This window comes from Silurus aristotelis (genome assembly GCF_946808225.1).
Source record: "Silurus aristotelis genome assembly, chromosome: 16".
Lineage (NCBI taxonomy): Eukaryota > Metazoa > Chordata > Actinopteri > Siluriformes > Siluridae > Silurus > Silurus aristotelis.
Genome location: NC_139589.1, coordinates 12,340,455 through 12,356,717, shown reverse-complemented (window position 1 = coordinate 12,356,717; position 16,263 = coordinate 12,340,455). Strand labels below are relative to the sequence as shown.

General features: G+C 41.0%; 1 protein-coding gene across 5 annotated transcripts in view; it reads right to left on the bottom strand.

The window, feature by feature from the left end:
* Positions 1-16,263, bottom strand: part of tnksa (tankyrase, TRF1-interacting ankyrin-related ADP-ribose polymerase a) — a 107,565-nt gene that overhangs the window by 58,210 nt on the left and 33,092 nt on the right. The window lies entirely within an intron of this gene.

Here is a 16,263-nt window from a genome sequence, read left to right as displayed (position 1 = left end):
CGGTTTGCTGCGTGTGCACACGCCGAACACGCGCTTCCCCTCCTGCTACCTCACGTATCCTGGTCTGTTGTCCTGTTGGCACAGGAGGGGTTTTGCATTCTCTCTGATAACACGAGATAACACAGAGGTGAACAGAGGAGGAGGGGGAGGGGGGGTTACAACAAGAACGGCCCCTTTTCTCCTCCCCCCTACTTGCACAGTCTGTCCTCTCAGCCAATCGAAAGAGTTCTTATGATTCCCCTTCCCCAACCAGCACCTCATCATCAACACCACCACCACCATCCTCCCACATGTGCGCGCTCTACCACAGGAGGAGGAATGCAAGAACGGTGTGTGTATGTGTGTGTGTGTGTGTGTGTGTGTGTCTCTCAGAGGGAGGATGAGGATGGGGCAGCACTTCAAAAACCACGATGAAGAGCTAGGATTGACAAAATGGCTTGAGGGAAGAGACGAGGACTACAGGCACCAAGCCTACTGGGAATTACACAGAAACATGCAAATAGAGCACAAACAGTAATAAAGCAAAGTGGTGTGTTTGAAAAGCCCTTGTGTGGGACCACACACACACACACACACACACACGCTCTCTCTCTCTCTCTCTCAACCAGAATGTAATCCTATTTGCCATAAGCATGCAAACACACAGCAACCCGGACCTGTAAGATTCATTTCAGCTCAGTTATCATCATGATCTCCTGCTTCCTCATTCCATAAATCACACAGCAAGCAAAAGTGCAGCGCATTAAAGATTCATTTATCTTTGCTATTCATTTATTTATTATTTGTCATTGGTATAACCCGATAGAACAACAGCATTTGATGTTACAATATCATAGAACAAGGTTTCATAAATCATCATAATGTGATATATTCGCACATTGACTTTTTAATGAATATAAAAATCAACATAATGCTGTTTTGTGGGGGGTTGTGTAATCGTCACAATGTTCTAATATAATGACAGACCCATTCCATGGCCCATTTATATATCAAGTCAGCATCAAGGACGAGGATGGTAGACTGTACCTCATTTCATACCGCGGTCTGAGTGAATACTCTATTCTGATTGGCTAGAAGGTGTCCGTTCGCTCTAGATCGATGCGCTGCCTATAAACAACTGTTACCATAGCAACATGTGGTACAGTCGCATGCAGTTGCATACAGAGCGCGATGGTTGACAAGGCACAGATGATCACTCCTAGAACTCTATTAATCTTTCCTTCAAACCGATGTGCTTTAATGGCAGTGTTTGTCCCTGTATAGGTTCGAGTGCTGAAAGATTCCTCGAGTATTTCGAATACAAAAATTCTAATTCGTTTAGTATATTTAACCACACACATTGAGCACTGTGATTCCCCACGGACCGTTATTACTGATGCACCATCCGTGCTGTCTGTGTCGCCAATTCTCCAGGGCTCGGAGTTTACTTACAGCCTACTGACTTTCTCCCAGCAAGTTTGTTTTCAACCTTTGCGTGAAAAGTGTCGTACGCAGGTTTTTGTTTTCTAGCCTCGTTTTGTACGTAAGCCACGTTTATAAACGAGACCCCTGAACAGGTAAACGCAGGGGAAGCTGCAGAATGAAAAATGGAAAAATGGAGAGAAAATATGAGGGGAAGTTTCAGGCCAAAGGACACAACAAAAAAGTTTCCGAAGTTTGGGATCATTTTAAACTAATCCATAAAGAAAACACCGTAATTTAAAATGAATTTTGAATGTTTATTTATGAGGGTTTTTTTTAAATCATATATTTATTTTTGTATTTTGATGTAATATGGCAATTAAATGCTAAATAGGTTTAGTTTTCACAGATTGCAATTTCAGCAATATAAATTTATTTCCAAGTTTCTTTTTCTCGTAAAGATTTTGTATTGTCCTTTAATGAAGAAAATGTACTACTTCTCCGATTACTCGATTAATTGATGGACTAATTGGTAAATTTCGAATAGACAGAACTCTAAACCTATTAACTTATAGATATAACTAACAAAAACTAACCCACTTTTTAATCCTTTCAGTTAAATATTGTGCAGCAAACAGTGTCACCATGGTCGCTTTGAACCAGGTGGTTCTACACCTCCACGTCATTTGTGCAACACACACACACACACACACACACACCTACCTAGCCACTGATAATCCCCTACACAAAGCCTAAATTGCGAATGATCTCACAATTCACCGTTTCATTATTGACAATTATTAACAAACACACAGAACAGCATGTGATACACAAACTTAACTATTCCTAATGTGTAAAACGAATTTTACGCCATGAGGCACGCATTTCTGTACTGTTTATTATTGTCAAACAGATTTTGAATGACTGGAAAAAAAAAAAAAGGTAATTATAAGAAGATATTAAATTCAATGGTGCTATTCTACAAAAAGAATGATCAATGATAAAACAATAAAATATTACATTAACAATAAGCTGGTGATGTTGATACGTTGATGTTAGTCAATAATACAATTATATATTTTTTTCTGTATTAATAATAATTCATTGCTTATGATCATGATGATTATTGTTATTATAAATAACTCGGTGTAGGTTCAAGATGATTGGCTGTTGCGATTCAAGGTCAACAGAACTGAGCTGAATCTAATTCGTATCAGCATTAAAGCGCGAAGAGGTGATCTGTGCTTTTCAAACGAAGGGGGAATTAAATAAAAGAATCCCCCCGTCAAAATCGAAATATCGTGAGCAGATGGAGAGGCGCGAAGCATGAAGGCTTCAGAGACTGTAATTGAGCAGCTCGGCAGGTTTAGCGATCTCTTCATTGTAGACGTGGAGCAGCCGTTTGGCGAGACGGGGACGTTCTGGCGGCATGGACGCGGACATGTTCACGCTCGTTTGCAATTGCTTCAGCGTTGAAGGATGCGGGTTTGACTGCGATGAGTCTTAAAACTACGTGCTGACAAATATTCCCATCTACAAATCGAACATCGTTTTTTTCCAGCCTGAAATGAAATCGATTCCCTGCTAAATAAAGTCTCCCAGGTAGAGGGCATGGCTTCAAATTTGGAGCTCAAAATGATTCATATGATAGTTCCATCACAATTGTTTTATGTGCATTTAAAACTTAAGGCTATTTTATTAGGCTTGTGTTATAAGGCTATAGGTTATACAGGACAATGTAGCCTATGGAAATCTCTTGATCTCAGGATGCTGATCAGCTACAGGTGAATGAGGGGAAAATTGGCATCAGAAAGGTAGATGAAAGTCTACGGTTAATGATATACTTGTGCGGCGCTAAGCATCGAATCTTAAAATGTAATCAGTGTATATCTAACATCTGTTAATAAACCCTCCCTTTGGATGCGGTCACAGAAGGATGCACCACTGCAGTGCTCACGGCCTCCTTTTATTCATTTATCTTGCGCAGCTGACGGCTGAGAGCCTCTGGTTTGTGGAGTCATCATGCAGTTTCTACTCTTTCCAGAATCAAATTACACAATTTATCACACTCGGTACATGGTAACTTTCAGTGGCGAAATGCGTTTGTGGGCACCTGATCAGAAGATTTCGTATGTGCTCTTGGAACATTCTATTCCTCATTTACTCCCTGTTTGCTCCACTCTTGGAAGATGTTCCACTAGATTTTGGAGTGCGCTTCTGGAGATGCTTAGTAAAGTGAGGAGGCCTAGGGTGCAGTCAGCGTTCCAATTCATCCCGAAGGTGTTCAATGGCGTTGAGGTCAGCGCTCTATAGCAGGCCACTCAAGATCTTCCACTCCAACCCCTGTAAAGCATATCTTCATGGAGATGGCCCAGGAGAGCGGAACAGAAAGATTTCCGAAGCTTCGACGCTTGACTGCACTTTTTCCATAAACAAGACAATAACGGTCAGGGACAGGACTGATCACGTCAGAAATGACTCGATGTTTGCCAGAGCTGTGAAAAACACGAGTAGTGATAAAAAAATTCCCCGGTGTCTGTGTGGCAGTAGGTGTGTTTATGTGCATACTAATATGATCACGATGATGTTTCCACTGTGTGTCTTGCTGTTTCATTTCAAGTTTTCTTGCTCACATGATTCTACAGATCTTCCAAATGTATTAGTCTTTTCTTGTTACCTGATTTCAGCTCTGTTTTTTTTGTTGTTTTGTTTTTTTTAAACCAAATAGTACAATATCTTATACTGAAATTGAAGAAAATTGAATCTAGTCTGGATAATAGGCTTATTCCACACAATATGCCGCTAATTTGATTTCTTGCGTTTTCTATATAGCACACACAGTAAACCTATTGTTTTCCTACAAGGAGGATTTCTCCTGATGCAAATATGCAACAATGAAGCAACTTCCTGGTGAGAAAAGAATTATAAAAAATAAAAATAAATAAACTATTTAAAAAAATAAATAAATAAATAGTATAGGTCATGCTAGCATGCCATTCACGGTAGAGAGCAACAAAGAAACAGGCAAACTCATTTTCCACGTGTTACGCAGAGCCGCAGCTTCGGCATCAGCGATTTGCAACATGAGGATTGAAATGTGTTTTTAAATAAAAGAACTGAGATTCCATCTAAATTACATTTGACATTGCAAAGGGAAGCGGTGGCTACCTGGATAATATGCTGGACTTTTGATAGGATGATAAGATCAAATCCCAGCACCATCAATCTTTCACTCCAGGGGGCGCTTGAGCCCCCAACCTTCACCTGCTCAGTAATATAAATGAGATATAATTATACGTGTCTCTGGATAAGGCCATCTGCCAAATACCATACAAGTAATTGTACAGTGATGAATCCGATTGCTTGGTTCAAATGATAACTAGGACCAACTAAGTCTGGGTTCAACATTTCTTCAGTTCCCTGTTTTAGGCCTCAATTACTGTTCGACATGCAACAAACAGAAGAAAAGGGGGAAAAAAAGAAATAATGTAGATCATGATTGCCCCTGGTGCGTGCTGCTTACACTTACTAACCATCAGGCAGCAGCTCAGGAAATCACTAAGCATTAAACATTACACAGAAACACTTAACAAGTCCTCCAGAAATGAGACCAATAATCAAAACTAAGAGACACTGAGTTTAGAATTGAACCTCAGAGACACTGATTAAATATTAATGTCCAATAAGTGTGAGGAAAAACCCCATTTATATATATTAATATGAGCTGGCCTTACCACAGCAATACATCTACATGTCATGAATGTAAGCAAAATAAGATGTTGCCATGGTTATTTCTGGCTCAGCTGTGAGTGAAGCTGATTGGCCGCGCGCCCTGGGGATCATTTGCGTAGGCTGCCTGAGAACAGCCTTTCAGTATGAACATGAAGGGCCTGAAGGGCATCTTTGATCCGGACTCATCGCCACGGTGGCTTGGTGCGAGACTGCGTTCCTGAAGAGGAAGTGCCTCTTTGAACTCTGTGTCGCCAGGGAAAGTAGGGGTGACCTTTTAACCCTGTGTAGAATTAAATCCAGGAGGCAACGTAACCTTTTCATTCTCAGCTGCTAAATTGGGGGCAGGGGTTGCAGCATCTGTTACATCAACTAATGTCACGCAGAGGTGTAACTCAGGGGTCTCAACTAACGAGTAACAACTTCCTTTTGTTTCATTCATTTATCTCACATATTGTTTTAATTATTAAAAAAAAATATTTCCTGCTAATAGTTGAATGTTAGATATGGACAAAAGTATTGGGACACCAGATTGGATACGACAAAAATCCATTTTTATCTTCACTTGAACTAGGAGACCCAAACCTGTTCGAGCATGACCATGTCCCTATGCACAAATCCAGCCGCATGAAGACATTTGACATTAAAGACGCCCTTATCCAGAGCGACTTACATTTATCTTATTCTTACAACTGAGCAGCTATGGGGTTCTTGGCTTTATGTCTTAATCACTGAGCTACAACCTCCCCCAGATGGTTTAACAGGGGTTGGAGTGGAAGATCTTGAATAGCCTGCTATAGAGCTCTGACCTCAACCCAACTGGAACTCTGACTGCACCCCAGGCCTCCTCACCTTACATCGGGACCTGACTGTAGTCTAAAGCCTATGTTGCTGAATAAGCACGAATCTCCACAAGCACACATTTAGAGGATTGGAGATTATAATAACAGAATGAGATTATTATAACCATCTTATGGCTCAATGTCCACATACTTTTGACCAGACTGTTACTGACCATTGACACATTGTTTTCCTATTAAGATTTGCATTTGAATTGAGCATCTGAGATTAAAGACATCACATGTGATCATGCTTCTTTATTATTTCTTTTCATTCAAACTTCAGATAAATAATAACCTTTAAAACTCCCTCTTAAAAAAAAAAAAAAGAAGGGAATTTGAAGCGGCTTTATTCCTGCAGCTGATATAAATAGCTCCTTTAATCAGACATTGTGGTCACGCTCTTCTGACTGGATTCATTTCCTTGCTCCTGCTAATAAGCTCCCGGTGTAGGCAGTATGAAGATCGAGCATATCCTGAGACTCCTCAGAAGCCTTCACCTTTTCACCATTGCGGAAGGCGTTACACGCGCCAGGCAGCTAAACGCAGCGAAACGGCAGCCTCAGCAACTTTTTATTCAATGCAAGAGGCAGCATGGTTCTGCGAAAATCAGACAGGTAGGACTAAAAAGATCCGATGAGCACACCAGATGATTAAACAAAACAGAAGGTAATTGCTGTGTACATTTCTCAGAGGGAGGAGGAGGGGGAAAAAAAGGAGACAGGAAAGAACAAAAAAAAAAAAAAAAAAACACTGATATGGCAGCTGCAATTGATGGAATACCACCAGGCCTCTGTGTCAATATAATTCCAATCCAAATAGAGCTTCGGCTGTGCACAGTGTGCTTAACAACAGCTGCAGCCTGCATTACTAAACAAAACCCTGCATCCAGCTCATAGGTAACATGCTAATTACTGCTACTAGGAGGAGAATAAACAAACAAAAGCAACTTTTCTGATTAAAAAAATTAATAAAGATAGATAGATAGATAGATAGATAGATAGATAGATAGATAGATAGATAGATAGATAGATAGATAGATAGATAGATAGATAGATAGATAGATAGATAGATAGATAGATAGGATAGATAGGATAGATAGGATAGATAGGATAGATAGGATAGATAGGATAGATAGGATAGATAGAGCCTGCACATCAGCACACAAATGAAAAACTGTACAAATAAACATTAATGGGGGAATTGCAAGATGGCATGGATGATGCAGGAAAGCGTGCTGATTTAATCCAGACAAATTAATATTTCAGTACTCTGAGTTTGTGGACACCTTATTCCAAGATCTGTATGTGATTTTTATACATTGCATTCCACATTTAGTCCCAGAGTGTGCTCCAATAATAATCTCCACTCCTCTGGGAAGATGTTCCACTAGATTTTCGAGTGTGCTTATGGAGATTTAAGATCATTTAGCTTCGAGGTTGTTGGTAAAGTCAGGTGCTGATGTAGGAGAGTTGAGGAGGCCTGGGGTGCGGTCAGCGTTCACATTTGTCCCCAAAGGAGTTTAGTAGGGTTAGGGTCAGAGCTCTGGAGCAGGCTGCTCAAGATCTTCCACTTTCATGTAAAGCACATTTTCGCACGGGGGTGCGAAGTGCACTGAGGTGGTAGAATTAACTTTCCCTAGATGTCAGAACAGCTGAGTCACTGGCTTCAAGCGACGGGTGAAGACCGACCTCTTCCTGAAACACTTAAACTAGCACTTTTAGTTTCTATATAGTTTTTGAAGGTGTGCGATATTCCTCTCAAAAAAGTTTCAGGTTGATGGTATCTTAAGTTTGTGCCGAGCGAACCAGTGCCCATGTATTCAATGATAGAGACTCAAAGCGTTTTTTTTTTTTACGTGGCTGTGGATGAGGGCGTCTACTAAATGCTGTAAATGTAAACAAGGACATTGTCATGCTGGAACACGTTTTGGGTCTCCTAATTCAAGTGAAGTGAAAATGTCCTCCCATATAATTGTGTGTCTCCAAATTTTGTGGGAACAGTTTGAGAAAGAACCGCATATAGTAGGAAAAGTGTTCAAAGTGCCTATAGAGTATATTTCAGGTGGAAGAGTACCGGAGAACGTCGTAATAATAATACAACAGCTGCGCTCGGGAACTGCGACGGCAATTAGGCTTGTGCAATGCAACACCATCATCTCTAACCGATTTTACGTTCCTGTCATATCCAGCGATGTGTCTGGCTGATTACATGAAATGACCTGATCTGCCAACTGTTACGCATTCCGCAGAGCACACTTGTGCGTGCCGTCGTTAAAAAATACACCAGAACATCTTTTTTTCTTCTTCTTCCCTTCATTACAACGAGGCATGACCTGATCCACGTGTGAGGGTGGAACGATGTTTTAAATGCTTTAATATCTACAGATGCTTTTCATAAGCCCCGCCCCTTTGGTCTAACTCTTCCGCAAATAACTTCAAGTACCATACAAAAGAAATTAAACACGACGGTAGATTGATTTTTTTCCTTTTTGGTGTCTCTTCAGCAGCATCGACAAAAGAAATGTCGGCCATGTGAACATTATACAACATGTCTCAAAAAACATTCGATTGAAATGTGCTGTTCTGGTTTTGCTTGCGCCTATTAGTGCAAAACCACTTAAAACCCTGGCATCCAGCTGAGCCGGGGTGATCGCCGCAGGTCCCGACTGTAGCGCTGATAATACACTCCAGCACACTCCAGTTCTGTCTTTAAACTCAAATGCTCATTTTCCAGATTTTTTTTTTCCAGCTGGTTCTGGATGATTTAATCCGTGGGGGGTTGAAAACAACAAGGTTAGCACGATTATAAATACTCAGCCGGATGGAAGATTTTGGATGATTAAACAGCAATGTGCAATAAACCATCAGAACAGCAGAGAAACAACAGAATTTTTTTTTTTTTTACAATCATTTTTCTTTTACGGATTTCGGCAGACACCCTGATCCAGAAAGATTTACAATTATATTGGGTATAAAACGAGGCAGCTATGGGAGTTAAGCTCAGGAGGCCCCACAGTGGGACCTTAGTAGAGTTGGGATTTAAATTGATGACCTTCTGATCCGAAGTGTAATGCCTTAACCACTAAGCTACTGCTTTCCCCGTGTTCCCACTGTTTATCTGCTGCTAAAAAGGTCAGAATGGTACAGAGGGACGCTTTTAATTACCTTCTAATCATCCCCACGTCCGTTTGTGAACTGCTCCATGTTTCTCTTTCGTCTGAAAAGCGGAGTTTAATGATACACTTAAGTCTAAATAAACCCGCTGACAGATTTGACTTTGCATTAATGGAACTAAAAGATTCGCTTTGGCTTACAGTGAGGACGCGCCGAGTCGAGAGCAGCTGAAGTCGATATTTTGCTCAACATTTGCTCCGAGTTCGTTTGACCATCGTTGACCTGCGAGGTTCCTACGCAAACATGCGTGAAGCTCCTAATCTGAAGTATATATGGCTGCCTACTGCGTCAGTTTTATTTTCACGTAGGGGTTAATAACGCTGTACACGCCTAATGTACTGCAACACTTCTCGCTGGCTGTAAAGTCGGGTGATGCGTTACGGCCCCGGGTGTGTACTTACACTGAATAAAGTGCATGTTTCATTATTAACCCTATTAGACTGGCAGTATAAGTGCTGAACAATCGATTGCTTCCTCTGATGAGGAAATCCACAGGGAGACTTATTACACTCAGGTGGACCTGGAAGATGAATAATTGTTTGCGACTCAGCAGATTAGAAGTGTTCAACTCGGGATATTTGACAGCCTGGACTACACGCTGTTGAATATTGGCCGCGAGGTGACTCAATTGCTTTCAGGCTGTACGTTTCACACTGCTTTAGATCAAGTGGTGTTTAAAGAGACTGAAGTGAGATGCAACACCGCCTGCCTGACATGCTCGTACCGTTTCCCCTGCCGGTCAATACTAGCAGCAAATAATACACTCTCCACCCGATAACTTGTTAGCGGAACTGTGATTTTGAAATCACAGTTCCAGAGGAAACGTTTTGCTGCAGGGAGCTGAAATCTAACAGCAAGAAAGTAGAAACGGATGTGTTTTTGGTGGAACAAAAGACGGCGCAAAAAACCAAAGAGAAGCGTTTGACCTTTTCTCCGTTATCTTTTGTTATAAACTTTTCTCCACGCCTGGATTTCACGACGCAGAGACACATCGCTGATCCTGTATCCTAATACGGATCCTCGCTGTGAAATATTACACCTGGAACGTGACTAGGCTTTTAGTATCCAACGTTCACGTGCATCCACAGCCGATTTAATACGTATGCAGTGTTTCAGTATTGAGATCCGAGACGTTTGAGCTCAAGGCATTAGAACAGCTTGAGTGGTTAAATACTCATGGTTTCAGTGCGGTTGTGCTTTAAAACCTTTGTATTATAAAATTGTGGAAACTGTGGAAACGTGGAACTGAGGTCCCGTCTACACCATACAGACAAAAGTTTGTGGACACCCGATCATAAGATTGGTATGTGCTTTTTGAGAATCCCATTCCAGATTTAGTTCCCATTGGCTGTTACAATAACCACCGAACTTCTGGGAAGATGTTCCACTAGGTTTTGGAGTGTGCGTATGGAGATTTGTGCTCATTCAGCCACAAGGGTGCTGAATGTAGGTACTAATGTAGGGTGAGAAGGAACATCATCCCAAAGATGTTCAGTAGGGTTGAGGCTGGAGCTCTAAAGCGGGCCACTCATGATCTTCCACTTTGTGTAGCTTTGCGCACATCGGCATCCTTTTTTGACAGTCTATACAAGTGTCTACCTCTAAAGGGGTGGTAAGAGTTTGGGAAAAAAGCACATATGGCTAGAGAAGTCTGGTGTCCTAATACTTTTGCCCACATTCTATATATATATACACCGAGAACACGCTGGGCCAAATGCGGCTCACCACTGATATGCTACGGGTTGTACAGGAGCACATAATAGGGAAAAAAAAAAGGGGGGGGGGGTGGCTTTCACCTGCTTTTAAATGACACCAGCGCCATACTGCAGCAATCTACAGCACCCAAGATGAAGCCTGCTTCTTTTCAAATCTTACATTTCCAGTTGAAATTGGTTATTTATTGGTCGATTAGTAGGGTTTTTAGTTTGCAATATTTAACCTCTGGCCAGGGTCAATTTTAGATTTCTTTAACTGTATTAGTGGAGAAACGGATCGTAAAACTGGATCATGGTTTGGATCACATTACGGTTTTAAGTCACGGAAAATGTGATTTTTTTTTTAGCTCAGCAAAAAAAGGGTGAGGAGACAAACCGCGTGGTTGAAAGATTAAAAAAATAAATAAATAAAATCACGGCCAACTCCAATCCGTTGCACCCCTACAGTTTATTATAGGGAATTCAATAAACAAAAATATAGAAACGATAAGTGTCACTTTAAAATGTAATAAAAGCATTAAAATGTGAAGGAAAAAAAAGGAAAAAAATTTAATACTAAACTAAATAACTGACGAAAATAAATATTTACAATAAACATTTAGTGAAATTGGTATATTGCCATTTCTTGAATCTTATTAGTCAGAATGTCACAAACAGTTTTCGACATGGTAAAGAGTTTCTGAGAGCGGGTGTTTACATTCTGCAGCAAAAATGTAAATAAATCTAGGTTTCTTAGCTAATTTTTTGTCTCATTAACCTCAGGACAGAGAACGGTCACATAAACGAGTGTTTATAGCTGCTGTAACGTGTGATGTGGGAACAGGAAATCACTTGTTTCAGGGCCGTTCCAGAACATAAAAAAAGCAACTATAACGGCATTGAAATGATGCATTGTTCCTTAATGAACAAACCCCCTCTTTTAGTATTAGAGGAATACCGTGTGGTAAGGAAATAGATTTCAGCGTAATAACAGCAACAGCTTCTTTGATTAGATTCAGATAACAGCAAAGGGCCGGTTTTAATCCTCATTTATTCGATGCTAATCAGGTGCCTATTTCACGTGCACATATAAAAGCGGTGTGTAAGTAAAGTATTATTATCGAGGTAACATTTTGCAGTTAACGTTCACCTCCTGTGGCACTTCTTTATCTCGGCTCATTGAATGCATGCAAAAAAAAAAGGTAAATCTATTCAGCAAACCCTGGCGGTGTGGAACAGACGGCTTCAGATGGAGCTGCAGGGTTTTCTTCCTGTGATAGCAGACGGTAGAAAGGAAAGAGACTGCGGTGCTTTAAGTCGGTAATGAAAATGTTTCATGAGTAGCTATGCGCTAAGCGCAGATAACAGCTGGAACTTTGGCAGTCTGCGTGAATTTAAAAGGTTTTTTTTTTTTTCGCTTGTTCTTTTTAATTTTCCGGAAAACGGCTGGTTTATTGCCAGGGTCTGCTAAAGGAGGAGGAGGTCGGTGTGAGTAGAGCGGCAGGGGTCATTTTGGTTAATTTAGCTCATCTTTGAGAGCATGAGAGGTCTCGTGTAGCTGAAAAGCCTCACGGTGCAGTGGAACCGAAAACCGACTGGCACTCAGATGACAGCTGTGTGAGCTGTGAAGAAATTCGAAACAGCTGGGGTGTCCTTTTTTTTATTTATTTATTAGAAAAAAGACCCTAGAAAAAGGGATCACTTGATTTTCTGCCATTGGGAAGGTTTGAAGGCTGGACAGTTCGACACCACAGTTTAGTGATGTTCGGAAAAGTGGGTCGTACCTGATAAACAGAAGGCCAGGGAAACATCCAGCTGAGCCTCACTGTCACTCGGCTTCTCCTGGAGAGTACAGCAGCCGAGCGAAATTGATGAAAACACGGCATGAGAATGAGCAGCACCGGGGATGAGCAGCAGCAGGGATAAGCATCAATCACTGAAACCATATGTGAGTGTACTCACGTACTTCCGATTACTTTGAAAACAAAGTTTACAACGAGGAAACTGTAAAGATAATAAATCGTTTCATCCGTTTGTGTGCCGAAGAAACTACTCAAATGTAAATGGCAAGCAGCATTGTGGGGGGCCAAGCACTTAAACTGTCTCCTAAGCAACAAGAGGACATGGAACTTCGGGTAAAGAAAATTCATGGCGTATTTGTGATGGAATTCTCGGACCGTCATGAAATGTCTTGTATAGCCCCAAAATCACGGTCCTGAAGAAGGCTACCAAATCTGTGTCCGTGCACAAAGTCGTTGCTGAGATTCGACATCACTTCCTGTTTGGTGGCATTGCTGTAAAACTCATAATGGGGGCAAACTGTTTTGAATATTAGCAGTTCTTTTGAAAATGTTTGCCCAGGTTGCACTGAATATACCGAGTGCATAACCGTACTTACAAATAAGCGACAGGTTTGACCCATTCGTGGTGCCAGAGTGTTGGCACTTTAGGCCAGAATCTTCTTTTGGATCCTGTTCAAATTTCACAGACCATTGTTTCTACGGCTGAATGAGAAGACGAAGGTGCATGCAAGAGAACGCTTCCACATCTTGTCTTCCAAACCCTACCATCTCATTTAAACTAATGTAGTCTATGCAGTAGAGCTGTACCAACGTCATACTTGGTTATGGTCTTGGATTAGAAGGTTACCTCACTGAATTTCCATTTTCAACCCATTTCTTAACTTCAGTGTGTCTCATTCCTGTTCTATCTGGCCTTGGCGGCTGGGAAAAATTATTCACAACCCTTTTTTCCACCTGCACGCTCTCTAAAATCACTCTACACTCCTCTGATTCCCTGCACAGGAGAAACAAACACTGAGAAAAGAAGCCGAGGTTTGATTCTGGTGATTTGGAGGAATCGTGCCTTCACCTACTGCACATGTTCCATTGTACTGCATCAAATACGGAATCAGTGGCTGTGAATGTAGACTGTACGGGATGGTGCGGAAATGTACTCGTAATTCTGCTACATCTGTTCTACTCTGAGCACGTTCGTAGCTTGATAACACATAATATCCATCAGACGCTCAGAGGAGCATGACAACTACTTTTGCTTTTCTGTTTCATATTCCTCACAGATGCTCTCTCTTTTAGCTTAAAAAAAAAAAAACTCGATCAGTGCTTGGCGATATTAAATGAGTTTAATGGAAAAAGGAAAACAGAAAAAAAAGACAGGTGATGGGATTTTGATTGCTTTCCTATAATAAAATTACCCAAAAAAAAAAAAAAATCCGGACGTAAATAAGCAGGTGTGGTTATCTTGCTTTGCTAATCGGTCGGCTTAGCGCATAACGTGTCGAATCAAACACGCGCCTGTGTTGAAGTGAGAACATTCGAAAAAGCCCAGCAGCTGATTTATGTTTCAGCTACCGAAACCCTGCTTTGGTTAGCGCACCAGGTAAATAAAGTGGTACGGTGCGATGCAGTCTCCTCGTCTGGCACAAAGAGTTTCCATCAGACAGACCCGTGCCATCCTGCCAGTGTGTGAGCAGCTGCTCTGCCATGTGAAAAACAGCACGATTCCAGCTGCACGGGAGCGCGTGAAGATTAATCACTTCCCATCCGAGGTGCTAGAAAACATCAAGGCCAATTGGCAGGACTCCTGTTTCTGTACACTGCGGGTTTTTCCTTTTTTTTCCCTTCCTTTTTTTTTTTTAAGAGCAGGTTATAAAACAAATCGTCTGCCAAATCAGGCAAATGAGTTGTAGACATTTCTTTCCCAACAAGAAAATTAGGAGGTGGGGGGAACGGCGTAGGGCCGGTGAATCGACATGTTCTCATGGCAACGCTGAGTAAGATGGATGGGTGGGTGGTAGTGGTGGTCTCAGGAAGCTCAGGAGTTGACAGACACGGAGAACAGACGCGTCACTCAGCGCACACTGATTCAGCCATGAGCCAAACCTGCTTCTCCACACAGCATTATTACTACCTTACATCAGCGCAGTCACTGAGACCACAATCAGGTTTATTTTAAGCTCCCGGAATGTCTTACGATCGCGGCCACGAATGAAATTCGGACTATTTTAATATATTCAGATAAGAATGAGCCTGCTTCCAGAAACAAGTATTGAAGCAGACCTGGTACAATGATCAGGATTTGGCTGGAACTATTTGTGCTTTCCATTGTCACAGTTACTATATAAGTATCACATTAAGCAGAGAAAACTTCGTTTACTTACATTTTAATTCAATGTAAAGGTAAAGTAAAAAAAAAAAAAAAACTGAGTGCTTAAAATACAAGTCATAAAAACTTAAGCCATTAAAACATTTAGAAATATAGCAAACCGACGCCTTCGAAATCACAAGAAAGTCAATAAATAAACAAACATTTATTCATATGAAAATGTGATTGTGCGATTTAACGACAGGTCAGTGAGCTGCGATAAGAGTTTTAGTCCATAATCACCATAACACACATTTTGGTCAATAATTGCAATTCCCAACGCGGTAATCAATAAGTCGCGCTCGTTATATTAGTTTCAAATTATTTTTATTTTTTTTATATTTACCTTACTATAATTTCTATTATAGTTGCTGTAATAGTCCTTTCACCCTTTAATCCTTACACAGTTAATTTGGACAAAGACATAAAAAATGGCACCCTACGCCCTGTGGACCCCTGTAGGAAACCGCGTAAAGATGCTAATATAACAAGTCGCCCCATAATTACCGCATTTTTATAGAAGAGCAGCCTTTATTTGTGACATGTACATTACAGCACAGTGAAAATCTTTTCTTCAAGTGTTTTCCGGCTTGTTCGAAAGCTGGAGTCAGAGCGAAGAGTCAGCCAGGGTAAAGCGCCCGTAGAGGACAGAAGGTTCATTGCATTGCTCAAGAGCCCAAGAGTGGCAGCTTGGCGTTACTGGGGCCTGAACCTCCGACCTTCCAATCAGTAACCCAGAGCCTTAACCACTAAGCCTCACTACCAATCCTTTTTTAATACATTTATAGATTTTCATTGGTGCAAATAATAAAACCTGAGAGGTGCCATCAGTGTGACAGTACACCCTTTTTTTTCACCCTTTTCTTAGAAGTTTCCTCCTTTATTCCAACACTACTATTGGAAGATGCGTAAAATGAAAGAATTTATTTTAAACTTTCCAGCTTTTAAATGACTTCATACATTAAGATTACTTGAGGCACTTATTTTTTTTTTTAGGTGATTCGTCACTTTATTTCTTTTGTGATGAGTTTGATTTGTAAACAAAGTTGCAGTGAACACTGCTAGTCAAATCTTTTCATTATTATTAACAAAAAAGGTCTAAATGACATTCGCGGGGGAATACTTGACACCCGGACAGTTACAAAGTGCAGACAGTGGAGACTTTCTGTCCGCATTGAGGAAAATGAAACAAATCAGTACCTACACACTATTTCTGAACTGCTTCCATAATGCCTTCTACATACACATCCCTGTGACTGA